A 16,571-nucleotide genomic window follows, 5' to 3' on the forward strand; every position below is an offset into this window, starting at 1 on the left:
TAACAACAACAACAAATTAAATACTTGGAGCATAACCCGAGGGAAGCTGGAGTGAGCTCTCAAGTCCTTTTTCACATTAATTTGAACAAGCAGAAAAATGAATTTTTGGCTAACCAGTTCTATGCCAGGAAAAAAAAAAATCTTCATCAAAAAAAGGAACTGAAGAACTTCCTTGTCGCTTGTTTGCTCTGGATAGATTTTGGATTTTTGTTATGCAGAAGACTGTTAAAGAAGTACACTGTCTGCAGAAAGTGGTGAATGTTCCTCAAAAAATGTTTGTAGGTAAAGCTAATAGTGAAGCCTCTGCTTTTCTGGACTGTACTGGCCTGAAATAAGTCATAGTAACACTAGGAATTTGTTCTTCCATCACCATACTTTCTTGTATTAATTACATTAAAAACTACGTTTCAAGAAATCATCTTCATTGCCATATGTAGGTTAATTACAGAAACTACCTGCCGCTGTAGAAGCAGCAACATCAACCAATTCATTTAATTAGCCTAAATTGTTCAGTAATCAGATTACAAGCTACCCATACACTAAAGACTACTAGAGAATTCTACCAGAGCTTCACAATAACAAACATATTCAAGAATTCTGCAAGTCATTGAAGCTGATAAACTAGCAAAACTTCTGTGACAAGTTCTTCATTAGAAATTTCCTTACCGAATAATCAACTTGCATACACTTATGGCCTGCCTAGTCTGGTCCTAATCCAACCTAATGCGTCTGATCTTATTTCCTCAGCATTGGTTTTTTCAAACAGCTATCAATCTGTTTGCAAGCTGTCATGTCTGATTACCTATACAAATGGTTTGCCAAATAGCTAAAATATCACAAGAACAATATACAGCATACGATTTTTAACCATGATCCTTTTATCGTGAGAATATAAGTGCCTTACAGACTCTACTTTAAGCTTTTGAAAAGGCAGTACGATAGACATGCTTTATGGGTGGCAGCACAGTGAAACCAAGGGAAATTAATACAGGAAGTAACAGACCATAAACAGAAATAGAAAGACTGATTGCCAGGCTCCACAGACACCTGTCTAAATTCTGGAGAGATGCCAAGAGGCACCACAGAAATATGTTCCTTTCATGCTTCAGAGCCTTCCCTTTTACCCTCTGATGAAATGTCTGCTCAGCCTTACAGCTCATTGCCACATGGCTATTTTGCAGAGCCATAGTAAGACTAGTAGGTGAGGATGGCTGATGACAAAAGTGTTTCCTGAATCATCCAGCCACTTGACATTGGCTTAAGTTCTGCAACAACATAATGACCTGGAGCCTCTCCAGCAATCTAACAGAAATCTAACAAGGATCAGCATTACAAGAAGTGATGAGTACCTCTGCACCCCTTTTGCTTGACTTTCTGACCCTGTAACTTCATGACAGTCTCGGTTACTTCACACATTAAGGCTGCTTGCCCAACACCCTGTCCTCTAAAGAGAGTGCCTGAAGGAGTGTGCTTCTTGTGTCTAAAGAGAAGGATAATTTTTTTTATACTTAGATTTTGCAGACCATAAAGAGAAGCAGTAGCTCATGTTATCACACTTGTCTGGGACATTCTCTAGGCAAGCCTGCATAAAGGAATGTGAAGCAGGTACCCAAAACAGAAATGAAAGGTTCTGAATATGATCTCACTCACTTCTACTCAAAGAGCTCATGAAGGTAAGCGGTCCTTGGTAAAAACTGCATCATTATACACTATATTACACTAAAGAAAGCTTGGTAGCAATTTATGACATGGAAAATGAGTGATGCCAATGCTATTTAGTCATGGAGCAAGTTGAAATTAGGAGCTAACTGCTGAAAATCTAAGAGCGAAACCGCACAAGTCAACTGAAGAAAAATTGATGGCTGAGTTATTGAGTGTGATACACAAAGGAGAAGAAGGATGTCTTCTACCTACAGATCTACTGATTTGGCAAATATTTACTTCATGCTAATCCTTGAATCTGTGGAAAAGATCACAACCTAATTAAGTAACTGCAGATAGATTAACGGGTAGCACATTTGGGCTTTTTAAAGAATACTCTGTAAACTTCTGTCCTAGAAACCACATCACTTGGCAGAAAAAAAATCTTTGGATCTGATCTTAAATTATCCCCTAACCTTTTTGCTAAGGAACTGAATCCAAAAGGAATCTCTAACCTGTCAGTGACAGACTAGAGTAAGGGCTATCAGCTATCTCCTTTGCAACAGCTCAGTCACTGCCTATAACTGTGCTAGCATATAAAAACATCAGTAAAGTTTTCTGATGCCTCACATTGACCAAATTTAATAAAAGGTATAGTGATATGTTCCAGTCATGACAACTATGATGAACTATGCACTGTAATCTTACAGAATATAAGAATTCAAAAATTACTACCTGGACTGAAAGAAAACTACAATTCTTTCAAGTGAACCATATGGCTGATTTTGAGAAAGGCTACTATTGCCTGGACTGCCTGATTACATGAAGAAGCTTAATTTGTTCAGTATGCTAGGACAAGATCAAAGTGATGTAGATGGATACATACATAGATCTGAGTGGATATACATGATAGGTCTGCTTGTGTGTTTGCTCTTCAAATGGTATTCTTTGCACAGTTACAAATGCAATCCCTGTATCAGAGAACAGCAATTCTCTGAATCTCTCTGGCTGCTTAAGGAGAAAGCAGGAGGAATGACCGATGGATGCATTCATTCTATCTGATACTCCTGCATACTCTATCCTGAACAAAATATAATTTCAGTTATGCTGTTACATGGTCAGTGACAAAATGCATTACATTTTGTAACAGTGAAATTAAACAGGAAAAATATATTACCAAGTTTATCATTCTCTGTACAAAAATAAGATCATGACTGACACCATATATGCTCAATGCACAAAGGACGCAATTATCTTATTATCTAATCGTAACTCAGAAGTACAAAGCTTTCATTAAAACCAGAAAGCTTCTGTATTTTCCAAAAGGTAACTTTTAATGTGTGCTAACATGAGGTAAAAGTACCCACTCATAATGCAATCATCTTTAATCATAAATTCAGTTCCTCCTTTGAATCAATACTCTTTTGCAACGTACTTTAATATGTCTGGCATTTTAGGTCCCTGAAGAAATAGAGCCTGCGCAGTGAGACCTTGGATATGTTGTGAGTCAGGGATCAGTGCAAGAGATTTTATGTTACTTTAAAGTGTTCCAGCAAGAGGCAGCCAGCTGATCCATAGTTTGAATCTGCACAGTTCATAAGCATGATGGTTATTGTGGGAAGTCTTCATAATCTCCCAAATTATATCAATATGTCAAATCTGGGCAACACAGTTGATGCTACAGACAGTCATTAGAGAAGGCTTTTTAAAGTGCCCTACTAGGTAGAGGCTGAACAACGGACACAATACCTTTACGTGCCTGGGAATGGTAAGATTATATTTTTCATTTCTTATCTGCAATCACAAGGAAATGTCATACACCTCTACAGTATCACACAGTATCACAGTATCACAGTATGTTAGAGATTGGAAGGGACCTCGAAAGATCATCTAGTCCAATCCCCCTGCCGGAGCAGGAACACCTAGATAATGTTACACAGGAATGCGTCCAGGCGGGTTTTGAATGTCTCCAGGGAAGGAGACTCCACAACCTCCCTGGGCAGCCTGTTCCAGTGTTCCGTCACCCTCACTGAGAAGAAGTTTCTTCTCAAGTTTAAGTGGAACCTCTTGTGTTCCAGTTTGTACCCATTACCCCTTGTCCTATCATTGTTTGCCACTGAGTAGAGCCTGGCTCCGTCCTCGTGACACTCCCCCTTTATATATTTATAGACACTGATAAGGTCACCCCTCAGTCTCCTCTTCTCCAAACTATAGAGACCCAGCTCCCTCAGTCTTTCCTCATAAGGGAGATGCTCCACTCCCTTAATCATCTTAGTTGCCCTGCGCTGGACTCTCTCCAGCAGCTCCCTGTCCTTCTTGAACTGAGGGGCCCAGAACTGGACACAATACTCCAGATGCGGTCTCACCAGGGCAGAGTAGAGGGGAAGGAGGACCTCTCTCGACCTACTAACCACCGCCCTTCTAATACACCCCAGGATGCCATTGGCCTTCTTAGCCACAAGGGCACAGTGTTGGCTCATGGTCATCCTGTCGTCCACTAGGACCCCCAGGTCCCTCTCCCCTACACTGCTCTCTAACAGGTCATTCCCCAACCTATACTGGAACCTGGGGTTGTTCCTGCCCAGATGCAGGACTCTACACTTTCCCTTGTTATATTTCATCAAGTTACTCCCTGCCCAACTCTCCAGCCTATCCAGGTCTCGCTGGATGGCAGCACAGCCTTCTGGCGTATCAGCCACTCCTCCCAGCTTAGTGTCATCAGCAAACTTGCTGATAGTACACTCAATTCCCTCATCTAAATCATTGATGAATATATTAAATAATACCGGTCCCAGTACTGACCCTTGAGGCACTCCACTAGTTACAGGCCTCCAACTAGACTCAGCCCCATAGACTACAACTCTCTGGCTTCTCTCCTTCAGCCAGTTCGCAGTCTAGACCACATCCACTGCTCTGCCATCATCCATCCACCGTGTTATTTCCTCATAAAAGGCTAAGAGATTGGTCAAACATGATTTCCCCCTGGTGAAGCCATGTTGACTGCCCCTCATAACCTTCTTATCCTTGATATGCCTTAAGATGGTACCAAGGATAAGGTGTTCCATCACTTTCCCAGGGATGGAGGTGAGGCTGACCGGCCTATAGTTACCCGGGTCCTCCTTCTTGCCCTTTTTGAAGACTGGAGTGACATTTGCTTTCCTCCAGTCCTCAGGCACCTCTCCCGTTTCCCAAGACTTGGTAAAGATGATGGAGAGTGGTCTAGCAATGACTTCCGCCAGTTCCCTCAGCACTCGCGGGTGCATCCCATCTGGACCCATGGATTTATGGATGTCCAGATTGCTCAACTGGTCTCTAACCCATTCCTCATCGACTAAGGCAAACCGCTCCGTCGACCTGACTTTATCTAAGGTCTCAGGGGTACAGGGCTCTTCAGGACTGCCCGCAGCAGAGTAGACAGAGACAAAGAAGGCATTCAGTAACTCTGCCATCTCTTTATCTTCTGTCACCAGGGCACCCATCCTGTTCATCAGTGGGCCTACATTGCCTCTGGTGTTAGTTTTGTCTGCCATGTATTTAAAAAAGCTCTTTTTGCTGTCCTTGACCCTTCTTGCCAGGTTTAATTCTAAGGATGCCTTAGTCCTCCTAGCTGCCTTCCTACATCCTCTAGCAGCAGCCTTATATTCCTCCCAAGTGGCCAGCCCCTCCTTCCATGACCTGTAAACTCTCCTCTTCCACTTGAGCATACCCAGCAATTCCCTATTTAGCCACGCAGGTCTCTTGGCCCTCTTCCTTGACTTCCTACGTGTCGGGATGCTCCGATCTTGAGCACGGAAAAAGTAGTCCTTGAATGTCAACCAACTATCTTGGGCCCCTTTACCTTCAAGCAGCCCTGCCCATGGGATTTCCCCTAGCAATTGCTTGAAAAGGCCAAAGTTTGCCCTGCTAAAGTCCAGGGTTGCAATTCTACTTGGTATTCTACTAGTCCTGCCACACAAGATCCTGAACTCCACCATCTCGTGGTCGCTGCAACCAAGGCAGCCCTCAACCCTTACTGCTTCAACCAGATCCTCCTTGTTAGTGAGGATGAGATCCAGCAGCGCTCCTCTCCTGGTCGGCTCATCCACCATTTGCAGGAGGAAGTTATCATCCATACACTGGAGGAACCTCCTGGACTGCGGCTGGGTTGCCGAGTGGTCCTTCCAGCAAACATCAGGGAAGTTAAAATCCCCCACGACGACCACGGCCTGTGACTGTGAGGCCGCTCTCAGCTGCCTGTAGAAGGCCTCGTCAACTTCCTCACCCTGATCCGGTGGTCTGTAACAGACACCTACAACAGTATCCCCCTGCCAGCCTGCCCCTTAATTCTCACCCACAGACTCTCAACTTGCTCATCATCTGTCCCTGGACAGAACTCGGTGCACTGTAGTTCCTCCCGCACATAAAGAGCAACCCCACCACCCCGCCTGGCTGGCCTGTCTTTCCTGAAAAGGACATAGCCTTCCATGACTATATTCCAGTCATGTGAGCTGTCCCACCACGTCTCTGTAATTGCCACCAGATCATAATCTCCTGACTTAACACAGGTTTCCAACTCCTCCTGCTTATTTCCCATGCTGCGCGCATTGGTGTACAGGCATTTCAGGGAGCGAGCTGAGCACACCGATTTCACCCTAGGATTGTAGGAGGCCTCCCAGTCTTCATTAATTCTGGAGCGCTGCCCCACTGGGGCAAGCCCAGCTACAACCCCATCCCCCTTCGAATCTAGTTTAAAGCTCTCCAAATGAGCCCTGCTAATTCGTGCCCCAGCATCCTTTTCCCTCTGTGAGACAAACCTTTCTCACTTGTCATTGTCCAGACTGGTGCCCTATAAAACCAGCCGTTATCAAAGAATCCAAAGCCCTGCCTGTAGCACCAGTCTCGAAGCCAATTGTTCATGAACTGAATCTTCCCATTCCTTCCCACATCATCAGTGGAAGATGGAAGGAGAGAGGAGAAGATCACTTGAGCCCCAGACTCTTTCACCATCCGCCCCAAGGCCCTGTAGTCTTTCTTCATCCCCCTCAGATTGCGGGAAGCAGCTTCCTCCCCACCTGTCTGGAAGACCAGCAGCGGGTAATAGTCTGTCGGGTGCACCAGGTTGGGGAGCGCCCTGGTGATATCCCTGATCCGGGCTCCAGGCAGACTACACACTTCCCTATGATGAGGGTCAACTCTGCATATCGGGCCCTCTGTTCCTCTCAGAAGGGAATCCCCTACTACAATGACCCTTCTTTCTTTCTTAACAGAGGCAGTCTTGAGGTGCAAAGTCGACTCCCTTTTCCTATGTGGCCTTGTGGGCTGGCCTTGCCCCACATTCTCACCTACCTCTCCTTCAAGATCCAGGGCCTCGAACCTATTATGGAGGGACACCTGGGGAAGCAGGGCAGGAAGGGGGGAGGGTTTCCCACGACGTCGACCCGGAACTCGCTTCCAACCCTCGTCGTCTTTTTGGTCCCCTACCTCTGCGCAACAGCTACAGGGCAGGGGCTGCCTCAGGCCATCCCCCTCTGTGTGAGAAGGCAGGGGGTCCTTCCCCTTTTGGGGGGTATCTCCCTGGAACCGTTTCGACTGGCCCGCCAGGGAGTTACTCCACCAGTCGATCTCCCTTTCACACTCCCTGATGGTCCTCAGTGTCTCAACCTCCTCCTTAAGTCTTGCCACCAGGCTAAGCAGATCTTCTACCTGCTCACACCTCACACAGGTGGAATGCTGTCCTCCCTCCCCCGGCAGCAGCAGGCTCTGGCACTCCCTGCACCCAGAGACCTGAACAGCCACGGTCTGGGACGGGGTCTCTGTCTGAGTTGCTGTAGTCACCTTACTGCAAGCTCTCTTTCTGGAAGCAACCATATTGGTGCGCAGTCTGGGACACCAGCAACACGACCTGCCTGTTCCTCCCTGTGCCCGGTGGGCAGCGACAGGTCAGTCGCTGCCCACAACAGGAACAACATCAGGAAAAGTAGCTTTCTAACTTCAGAGATATTTCTTCCCTAGATAAGGCTAAGTGATTGTTGCTGACCTGTAGAGCCATTTCCTGCATAACAAGGCAAAATACACACTGGATAAGAAGGGCACAAACTAGAACAACGGACAGGAACATGGCTGACCTTGGAAAGTTTGCTCTTTTCACTGGGACAGTTAAATTTAAATGATATGTGAGAAGACAAATACCTTAAAAAGTATTTTCCTGGTCACAGCACTGGAAGTAGAAAATCCTGTACTCTTCATCCCCATCTTACAATTATTAGCCAGACAGGGCAAGGCAGTTTTCCCTGTCTTGGGAAAAGCACAATGGCTCTTCCCCTGGTCTACACAGAAGTTGAAGCTAACAAGGAAGAATCCAGGACCACTTCATCAAGATGAGTGCTATCAATGCAGCAGCTGTACCCCTCATGAGTTCTGAAGACTCAGAGACCTGCCTCCTGGGACACAACCTGCTTATAACCTCCTTTGGAAGACACTGCTTTGGAGCAACGTCTGGTCTGCATATTCTGTCTATTAAAGTACCTTCACTTAATTTTTCACAGATGAATAACAACACTGAAATGCATTTTGTAGTGTTTCAGAATAGCTGACTTACAAGAACTGATAATAGGCTGAAACAAATGGAAAATATTAGACTCATATCAAAGAGGTTAATACTGAAAAGCTCTGGGCTGATACTGTCAATGAACATACAAGAATTTTAGGTGAAACCAGTTAACAAGTTTGCAACTTGTTGCTATTTCAGTTTACATTTTGCGTAATTTGGCCTGAGTTCCAAACATCTGAAACTGAATCCCATAGCATCCTAAAAACATTCTGAGTACTATGGGAGATGCATGATGAACAGAACAAATAAATTTGTATTGTTTGAGACAGGCATGTTATATGGACAGCTTTATACATTCCTTTATTCCCCTAACTTCTGGATAGCAACAGAGAAAGGAATAACCACACTTTCCTGAATGTATCACTGATGCAAATGTGATTATCAATAGAAAAGCCACATAAAAATACATTTTTAAGTTAAGTATCTGTCCTGGGTTCAGCAGGAGCAGTCATTTTTCTCCTTCTCAGTAGCTGGTGCAGTGCTCTGGTTTTGACTTTCGGTCTGGGAACAGAGCTGATAACGATGTTTAATCTGAACAAGGACTTTGTGAGTCTCATCCTCTGCCAGGGAGGAGAGGAAGCCAGGAGGAAGCAGAGACAGGACACCTGACCCCAACTGACCAAAGAGGTATTCCATACCACAGCACGTCATGCCCAGACTGAGAGTTATGCGGAAGGGCTAGTTCACTGCGGTGTGGGGCGAGTTATCGGTCTGTGGGTGGTGAGGTGTTGTATTCTCTTCCCTTGTTGTTTCCTTTATCATTGTTATTATTGGTGGTAACAGTAGTGATTTGTGTTATATCTTAGTTACTAAACTGTTCTTATCTCAACCCGTGGGAGTTGCATTCTTTTGATTCTCCTCCCCATCCCTCCAGGAGGGGGAGGGCAAGGGGGGGGTGGGGGTGGGGGGGTGGGGTGGAGAGAGAGACTGCATGGCTGTGTTTAAACCATGATACTATCACTGTTTTTTATGAAAACCTTCTAGATTCAGACTTGAAACCACGCTTCAATCCCTAATTGCCCATCTATGTGTTCATATGATTCACCAGATGTTAAGGGAATTACAGGAGAATCTCTGCCCCTCTAATTATAAGACATTACACTAGGAGCCATTCCATACCATTTTAAAAGCACATTTAATCCTCATGATTAAAATTCCCATCACTGACAACACTTATGGAACAGAAATATTTTCCTTTTAATAATACTTTAAAAAAAATTACCTACTTATGCTGTCCAAGGCATTAGATAAATCACAGGCTGTCCTGGGTTCAGCAATAGCAGTCATTTTTCTCCTTCTTAGTAGCTGATTCAGTGCTCTGGTTTTGACTTTCAGCCTGGGAACAGCACTGATAACACCAATGTTTTTAGTTGCTGCTCAGTAATGTTTACTCTGACCAAGGACTTTGTGAGTCTCACCCTCTGCCAGAGAGGAGGGGAAGCCAGGAGGAAGCAGAGACAGGACACCGGACCCAAACTAGCCAAAGAGGTATTCCATACCACAGCATGTCATGCCCAGTATATAAACTGAGGGCAGTTACCCGAAAGCGCAAGATCACTGCTTGGGTCAGGCTGGATATTTGTTGGCAGGTAGTGAGCGATTGTATTCTCTTCCCTTGTTACTTCCCTTATCATTATTATTATTGGTGGTAGCAGCAGTGGTTTGTGTTATACCTTAGTTACTGGGCTTTTCTTAACCCATGGGAGTTACATTCTTTCGATTCTTCTCCCCATCCCTCCAGGAGCGAGGAGAGGAAGGAGGGAGGAGTGAGCGAGTGGCTGTGTCATTCTGGGTTGCCGGCTGGGTTTAAATCACGACACAGGCCCACATGAACCCTGAACACAGAGACAGTACATTGAGCTTACTGATACGTAACAAAGGAAAAAAAAAGGAATGAGACAAAAAGGAATTGCAGAAAAATATGTAGAAGAAAAAAAAATAAATCTGATATTTGAAACACTCAGAGGATGGAAGACGGCCCAAGGCATATCAGGTCTTCAGGAAAAACATAAAGGACCATCAAGTCATCATTTTCAGCAGCACTAGCAAACAGCATCTTTTAATTAAGTATGTCCTGGTCTGGAAAACAATTCTACTTCAGTGACAGATTTGAGAAATATTTTCTCTGTATTTGGGGAACTGAAATCCAGTATTACCAAAAATGCCAGGTAAGCAGACAACAGGAAGCTAACTTTATCTGTTGTCCAAGAAGCTGACCTACACCAGCCCTCCTAAAACCAAACCTTACGATGGCATTCAGGAAGAACTTACCTGCTGCCACACATTCACAACACAACTGACTGACTGACATAACTGTGTTTTGCTTTAGTCTCTATTCAACTTCTGTTGCCATTTTGAAGCAATGACAAATATGACAAGTGCCTGCTATACAAAAACCTTCCTGATACGTTTTACGTATCTCATAACAATGGGTTGAATACATCAAGAGACTAAAACGTGCATGCCTGTTTACCCACATTTAAATAAAACAAAAATAATTCTGTTCTATTATAGTTAAAATATCTATGGAACATTATAACTCACTGGTAATGGAAATCAAAGGGAAATGATTTAAAAAAAAAAAGATGGTTTGAAGATAAGTTAATTTCAAGAGTAGGTCTTAGAAGTTCCTAAATGTCTCTTACTGTTATCTTTTAAATCTCTCAGGCTAAAATTGTCAAATGAAGATGTAAACAGATTGAGACATGAAGAAATTCTAATCTGTGCTCATGAGCAAATTGCATGAGACATGCATCCCACAGACTCCTTTCATATAATTTTCCTTCTTTCTCACACCTGCACTTTCTCATGTTCTTTCAAATTTTGTCCTATGGCCAAAAGGACATAGAAAAAGCCTTGTAGTACAAATAAGAGAACTAAGAAAAATTATGCCTTGTGGCAGGCAAGGCACTGAATTTAATAATTTAGAAGAAAAGGAAGATTTTGCTTTGTGGCTTTTATCATTCTTGGTGAACCCTTCTATTGCAAGCAGTGAACCAACCAACCAATGAAAAGAATAAAACAGACAAGTTCAATTTTCTGTAGGAACTGCCAAATTTGTCAGTCCTATCAAAGAAGTGTGTTTGTTTTGTTTTGGTCCAGAAGTGGTGAAATTGTACCACCGCAGCAGCTTTTGCAAGTTCTGCAAAACTATTTTCAGAGTTGTGGATGTGAGGAGATAGATACACAAAACCTGACTACTGAAAAGGAGAATTGTTTAGCAAGAGGATGATACATTGACTTGTGTATGGTAACGCTACGTTGATTTGTAAAATTACAGGAAATAGTACCTTCATGTGAAAGTAAACAGTTGTGTTAGATAAACAGTCATTAACACACACAAACCTCACCAGATAGTAAGCTTGGCCAGTAGCTACATGCTGCCAGTTTAGGTAATCAAATTCAAACCAAGGCTTGCTAACAAGCTGCTGGAATTGCAATATTTCAATTTGTCTTACAAAAGGAAACAACAAAACACCATTTAATTCTACCGAGAGACTAATTTTTCACTTGTACATTGTGCCTTAACAAAAAGCGTTATTCTTAAGTATCCAGATACCTTAATGTTTCTAGATTTTCTAAGCATGTGTTTTACTTTAATATTGTATTAGAATCTGTGATAACTGCTGCTCATGGAATTACAAAGAGATTCTTTTACCTTCTTAGGTTCCAACTTCAAGTAAAACCCTGGGAGGTTATGCAGAACTAAGGAGCTATACTCCTCGCCTGGAAAAACATTAATAAGCTTAAAAATAAAACACTGAAGCTCCTTATATCAGCCTCTGATCAACATAGTCTAAGACTGGCTGAACAGTCTAAGTCTTTGGAAAGTAAAAGCCAAGAAAAAAGATGGAAAATTCACATACTACCAGAAAACTGCTAGGTTTCCCTTAGGATTTTCACCCAACCACACTCCCCCATACAACTTTTTTGCAGTAGCACCAATCAAATACAGGTGAGAAAGCCTCTGAGTGAAATCCCAGGCCAACTAGAATAGCAAAGTTCCCACTAACTTTAGCAGGGTCAGATGTTCCCTCCATGGACCTGGGACCACATCAAGCAAAATGCACAGAACAAATTCACACTTTAGATCATACTCTAAATTTTTCTTTCAGAAAAAAATTCTCAGAGATATTTTTTAGTAGCTAGAAGTTCATAATACAATATTTCCTTTAATATTTTATGGAAAGCAAATACTTCTAAGTGTATTTCAGTAGGATTCATTTATCCAAAGGTATAATCTAACCTCTAAAATTGCATTCCACGCAAGATTTGAAAGAAACCTGAAGTGGTCCCACAGAGTTCACATCAGCAAAACATTGTAGCTTTCACTACCAGCAAGCTCTCATTCTTTTGGCAGCAGTAACTGAAAACCAGGTCTAACGGGCACCAATGACAGCAATGTCAAGAAGTTAGGTGTACTAAAAGACTACAAAATAAAAAAGGTGAACTCTACAGGTAAATAAGAGTTACTTACACAAAGTATCACAGAACATAAACCAGGTGGAGAGGCACTGGACAAACCAAGTCTAGCTAGGCTGATTTTTGCACAAAAATCACCACAGAAAAATAACAAATGCTTCTGAAATCAAACACGCTAAAGTCAAAAATAACCACTCCAAGTTTACTGCATTGCTCCATTACAAGTCTTTGAAGAAACTTAACATTATGCTATCTGTAAGCTCATCAAAGGAAAAATCATTAAAACCAGCTGAACTTTACTTACTTTGCATTCAATTTGTACCAACATTCATTCTGTGAAATGAACTGCAGGCTCAACACACTGAACACTCATAAATCAGAGCTGTCAACATGAACCATAATCAGTAGGTTAAAATTTTATTACTTCTGCCCAAATCTTCAGTTTAATTGAAGGAATGGGAAGAATTTCCTCAAGTTATATGGATTAACTTTTCTGAAAGCTGCCACCCATCCTTTCTCACACATCACTGATAAAGGTTTCCCAGCAGTGCTCTCAAACAGCAGAACAAGTAGTTATCCGGGAAGGAACCTACAGGAATATTTCCTGCCCTCAGGTTTGACAAAATGCTATTATCCAAGAGGCATACTCTCCTGTTAAAGGCTGAAAATTCTGTCTGGAAGAACCTGATTGTGTTACTGCAAGGCCAGTGAAGAGAGAGAAAAACGCATGCATTTTCTCCACGCATTTTATACACACATACATACATTTATTTTATTGCTCAGAGCTTCTTTTGCACATACTGGCACGAAATTAATGCTTTTAAGAGGACTTCAGAAGCTAGAACATAAACCCATAGAAAATAGCAGGCTCTTTCTTGAGTGTTGGTGAAGCAGTTGCAAAATGTACTAAAGCAGTGTACATGCTCTGCTGGCCTTTAGGTACTTTGTCCAGGCTGTACAACAGCTATTACAGTTGTGCTTTATTTCAAGCACTCCCCTGGGAGGTAAACGTCCCTGAGAGAATGCTGAATGTATTTCTAAGCACCAAAGCTATCAAACGACTAATCAAAATAGAAATTTTTAAAGCATTTCCTTGTGCTATAGTAGTAATGACAGCATTGACTTTTCAACCTTCTTTCCCACACCAAGCAAGTTTTAAATGATTTTCCAGATGTTACTCGCTCAGCACACCTTCCTGTAGCCATGTACTCTTCCTGCAGTTGTGCCAGTCACATCATTATACAACAACCCTTCAGTCAGTACATACTTTGGTTACAAGCATAGCTGCACACATTTACTGCCACAGCTTTCCTTACTGTGTTGATGTCTGGAACAGACAGATGATCAAGTAATCTAGCTGAAAGTATCACTCCATTTAGCAGAGACTGGAAGTGCTGTTAATGAAAACATCTAGTAACTGACTCCCTTTGTATCCCTGGGTATATAGGGAATAAGAATTCCCATCTGTTTAGTCATGTCATTCCTTTTCCCCATTATTTCTCATCTCTATTATATTACTGCACTTAGTCATGCCACAAAGACTTGTATATTAAGTGAAAGCAAAATAAGAACTCTGTAAGAAAAACAGGTAGCAGTTCACAGCACCTTCTCCTGTGTGCTAAGTGAAATGTAAACAAAAATAGACAAAGAATACATCTCCAATCTTAAATTAATAGCCTCATTTGATTTTAATTACATTGGTTGCATACCACTTCAAAAAGAGCTGGAAAATAATTGGCTTGTGAAATCTACCTTGTTTTTTCCATCCCTCTCAGCTGGCCAGTGTTCAACCTTCTTTCAGCATAACCAGCAGAAGCACAAACCAAAAGCCATTTTCAGCCTGTCATAGCTTTGTTTCCCAGTTACTCTACTGGCTTCTAAGAGGGAAGCTCTTTCCAGCTGTAAAGTTGCAAAGGATATGAAGTGCCAGCCATGGGGAATGTCTTCTGTATAAGTAAGAGCAAAATGGACTTAACCAGCCTATCCTAGCATTTCACTCCACTCTCAGCCATGTCCCTGCTGCAGCCACTCACTCACCACCCTCTCATACAGATGTTCTTCACAAAGTGCCAGGAGGGGGAAGTGGAGTCACTTTCTGACCCTGCTCTGCTTTCTTTGGTCTCATATGGTACAGAAATTCAATGTGGTGCTGCTTATCTGCCATGCGGAAAACAATGTTGTCACTGTAGCTGTGCTCACTGCCATCGTGCTGGTAAATCACCTGCCCTGCTGCTGGCTTTACAGCAGTGAAGTACTTGTAGCTGGGCAGTACACCCAGTACCTTGAGCTTCCCCTGTCGCAGGCCCCACATGACCCAAGCCTTCACCTCTTTCAGACTGTCCTCATCACTGATCTCTTAAGTTGTTGCCACATCAGGGCTGTGACTGGCCCTCAAAGAGCATCAACTGTAGGCCAGCCACACAACTGAAAGTGGCCACAGGGGCCAATGTGTTCATAGGCTTTACCAGGATCATGAAAGCAAAAGGCTCTGAGGAGGCAGTCAGGGTCTAGCACTTCCATTTCCACCTAGAAAAGCTGCTCCTTTTCTGAATCCAGGGTAGGGGGCTGGTAGGCAATTTTGAGCTCCTTCATCTCCTGCTTCAAGAAGGCAACAAGAAGGCTGCTGGGGTCATGGGTGCTGAGCAGGATGTCTTGCTGCCATGGGTCACTGCGCCAGGAAGAGCTGAAGCTGAAGATCAGGGAGTGTGGGGAGGTCTCCAGGTCCTCAGCAGCCAACACGCCCAGGGTGAGGGCTGTGAATGCAAAATTGGTGTATTTCCATCATAAGCAGCGCTAGGAAACTGGGCTTGGGTAGCTTCTTGTCTGTCTCTTCATGGATCTGCAACAGCACCTGAAAGTACTCCCGCTGCTCCGGCCCAGTGGCAGGCAGCATGGACACCCACGCTGAGATGCAGTCCTGGCTGGGGGAGGCAGTGGCCGCCATATGCTGGTGGTGGATCCCCGCTTGCAGCACGGCAGAGCAGTCTCCGGTGTGGCCGGAGGGTAGAGGCCGCCCCTCGGCGTCCAGCAGCCTCCCGTAGGCGGGAAGGGGGCTGGAACCAGCAGCCTCAGGAGGCAGCAGGGCGAGACGGCAGCGCCGGCCGGGTTCGCTCTACGTTAAGTTCAGCACCTTGCAGCCCAAAAGGGGCTCTGAGCCCCCGCAGCTACTCCAGGGACAGGGGCAGGTTGCTGCTGAGCAGGTACAACTGCTGGGAGAGTATCTCCACTTCCAGCGTGAAGGGCACGACGAGGGTCCGGCGGGGCGAGTCGTAGCGGAGCTGGAGACACAGGTGGTACTGGCGGGGCTGCGGTCCCTGAAGTGGGTGTAGGTGACCTGCCCGCGGGCGAACGCACAGGGGAGGTGCAGGGGATGCAGGGCGCCGGCAGGCCGCGGGCCCTGCCCACTCGCCAGCGCTGCCGCAACACACCAGTCCCCGGCCACACCTGCAGCACCAGGTCCGCCGCCACGTTTAGCGAGCCAAAGCGGCCAAGAGGGACGCGCAGCCCCCGCTTAGAGCCCAGGACAGCAGAGGTGTCGGGCTGCGCCGCGCCGCGCCGCCCGCACACAGGAGCCCGATCAGCAGCAGCACCGCCGAGGCCACAACCCGCGGTGTCCCCCACAGCCATGGCACGGCTGCTGCAGCTACTAAGGGGGCAGGGCACCGCCCCGGGACTGAGAGAAGGACCCTCCACCAGCGCTGCGGTGGGAGCCACGTCCTCGGCTGGGGCCCAGGGCCGGGATGTTCCTGTACACCAGGCGCGGAGGCGAGGAGCGGGCTGGGGCCGCGAAAAAGCCGCGCGACCCGCGGCCGGGGCGGGCTGCCATACTGAAGTGGTGCGGGAAAGCCGCAAGCCCGCCTCGGCCCCCCTCACAGTGCAAACATGGTCGCAGCTTCTCTCCCTCGTGAGGTGCGACAGC

The 16,571-nt window shown here is 44.8% G+C and overlaps 1 pseudogene; it reads right to left on the bottom strand.

The window, feature by feature from the left end:
• LOC130604735 (FRAS1-related extracellular matrix protein 2-like) overlaps positions 1 to 16,279 on the bottom strand; it is a 57,238-nt pseudogene extending 40,959 nt beyond the window's left edge.
• Positions 16,280 to 16,571: the final 292 nt, after the last annotated feature.

The sequence above is a fragment of the Pezoporus wallicus genome, unplaced genomic scaffold (genome assembly GCF_028554395.1).
Source record: "Pezoporus wallicus isolate ANWC-B61680 ecotype Strahan unplaced genomic scaffold, APGP_CSIRO_Pwel_v1 contig_6597, whole genome shotgun sequence".
NCBI lineage: Eukaryota > Metazoa > Chordata > Aves > Psittaciformes > Psittacidae > Pezoporus > Pezoporus wallicus.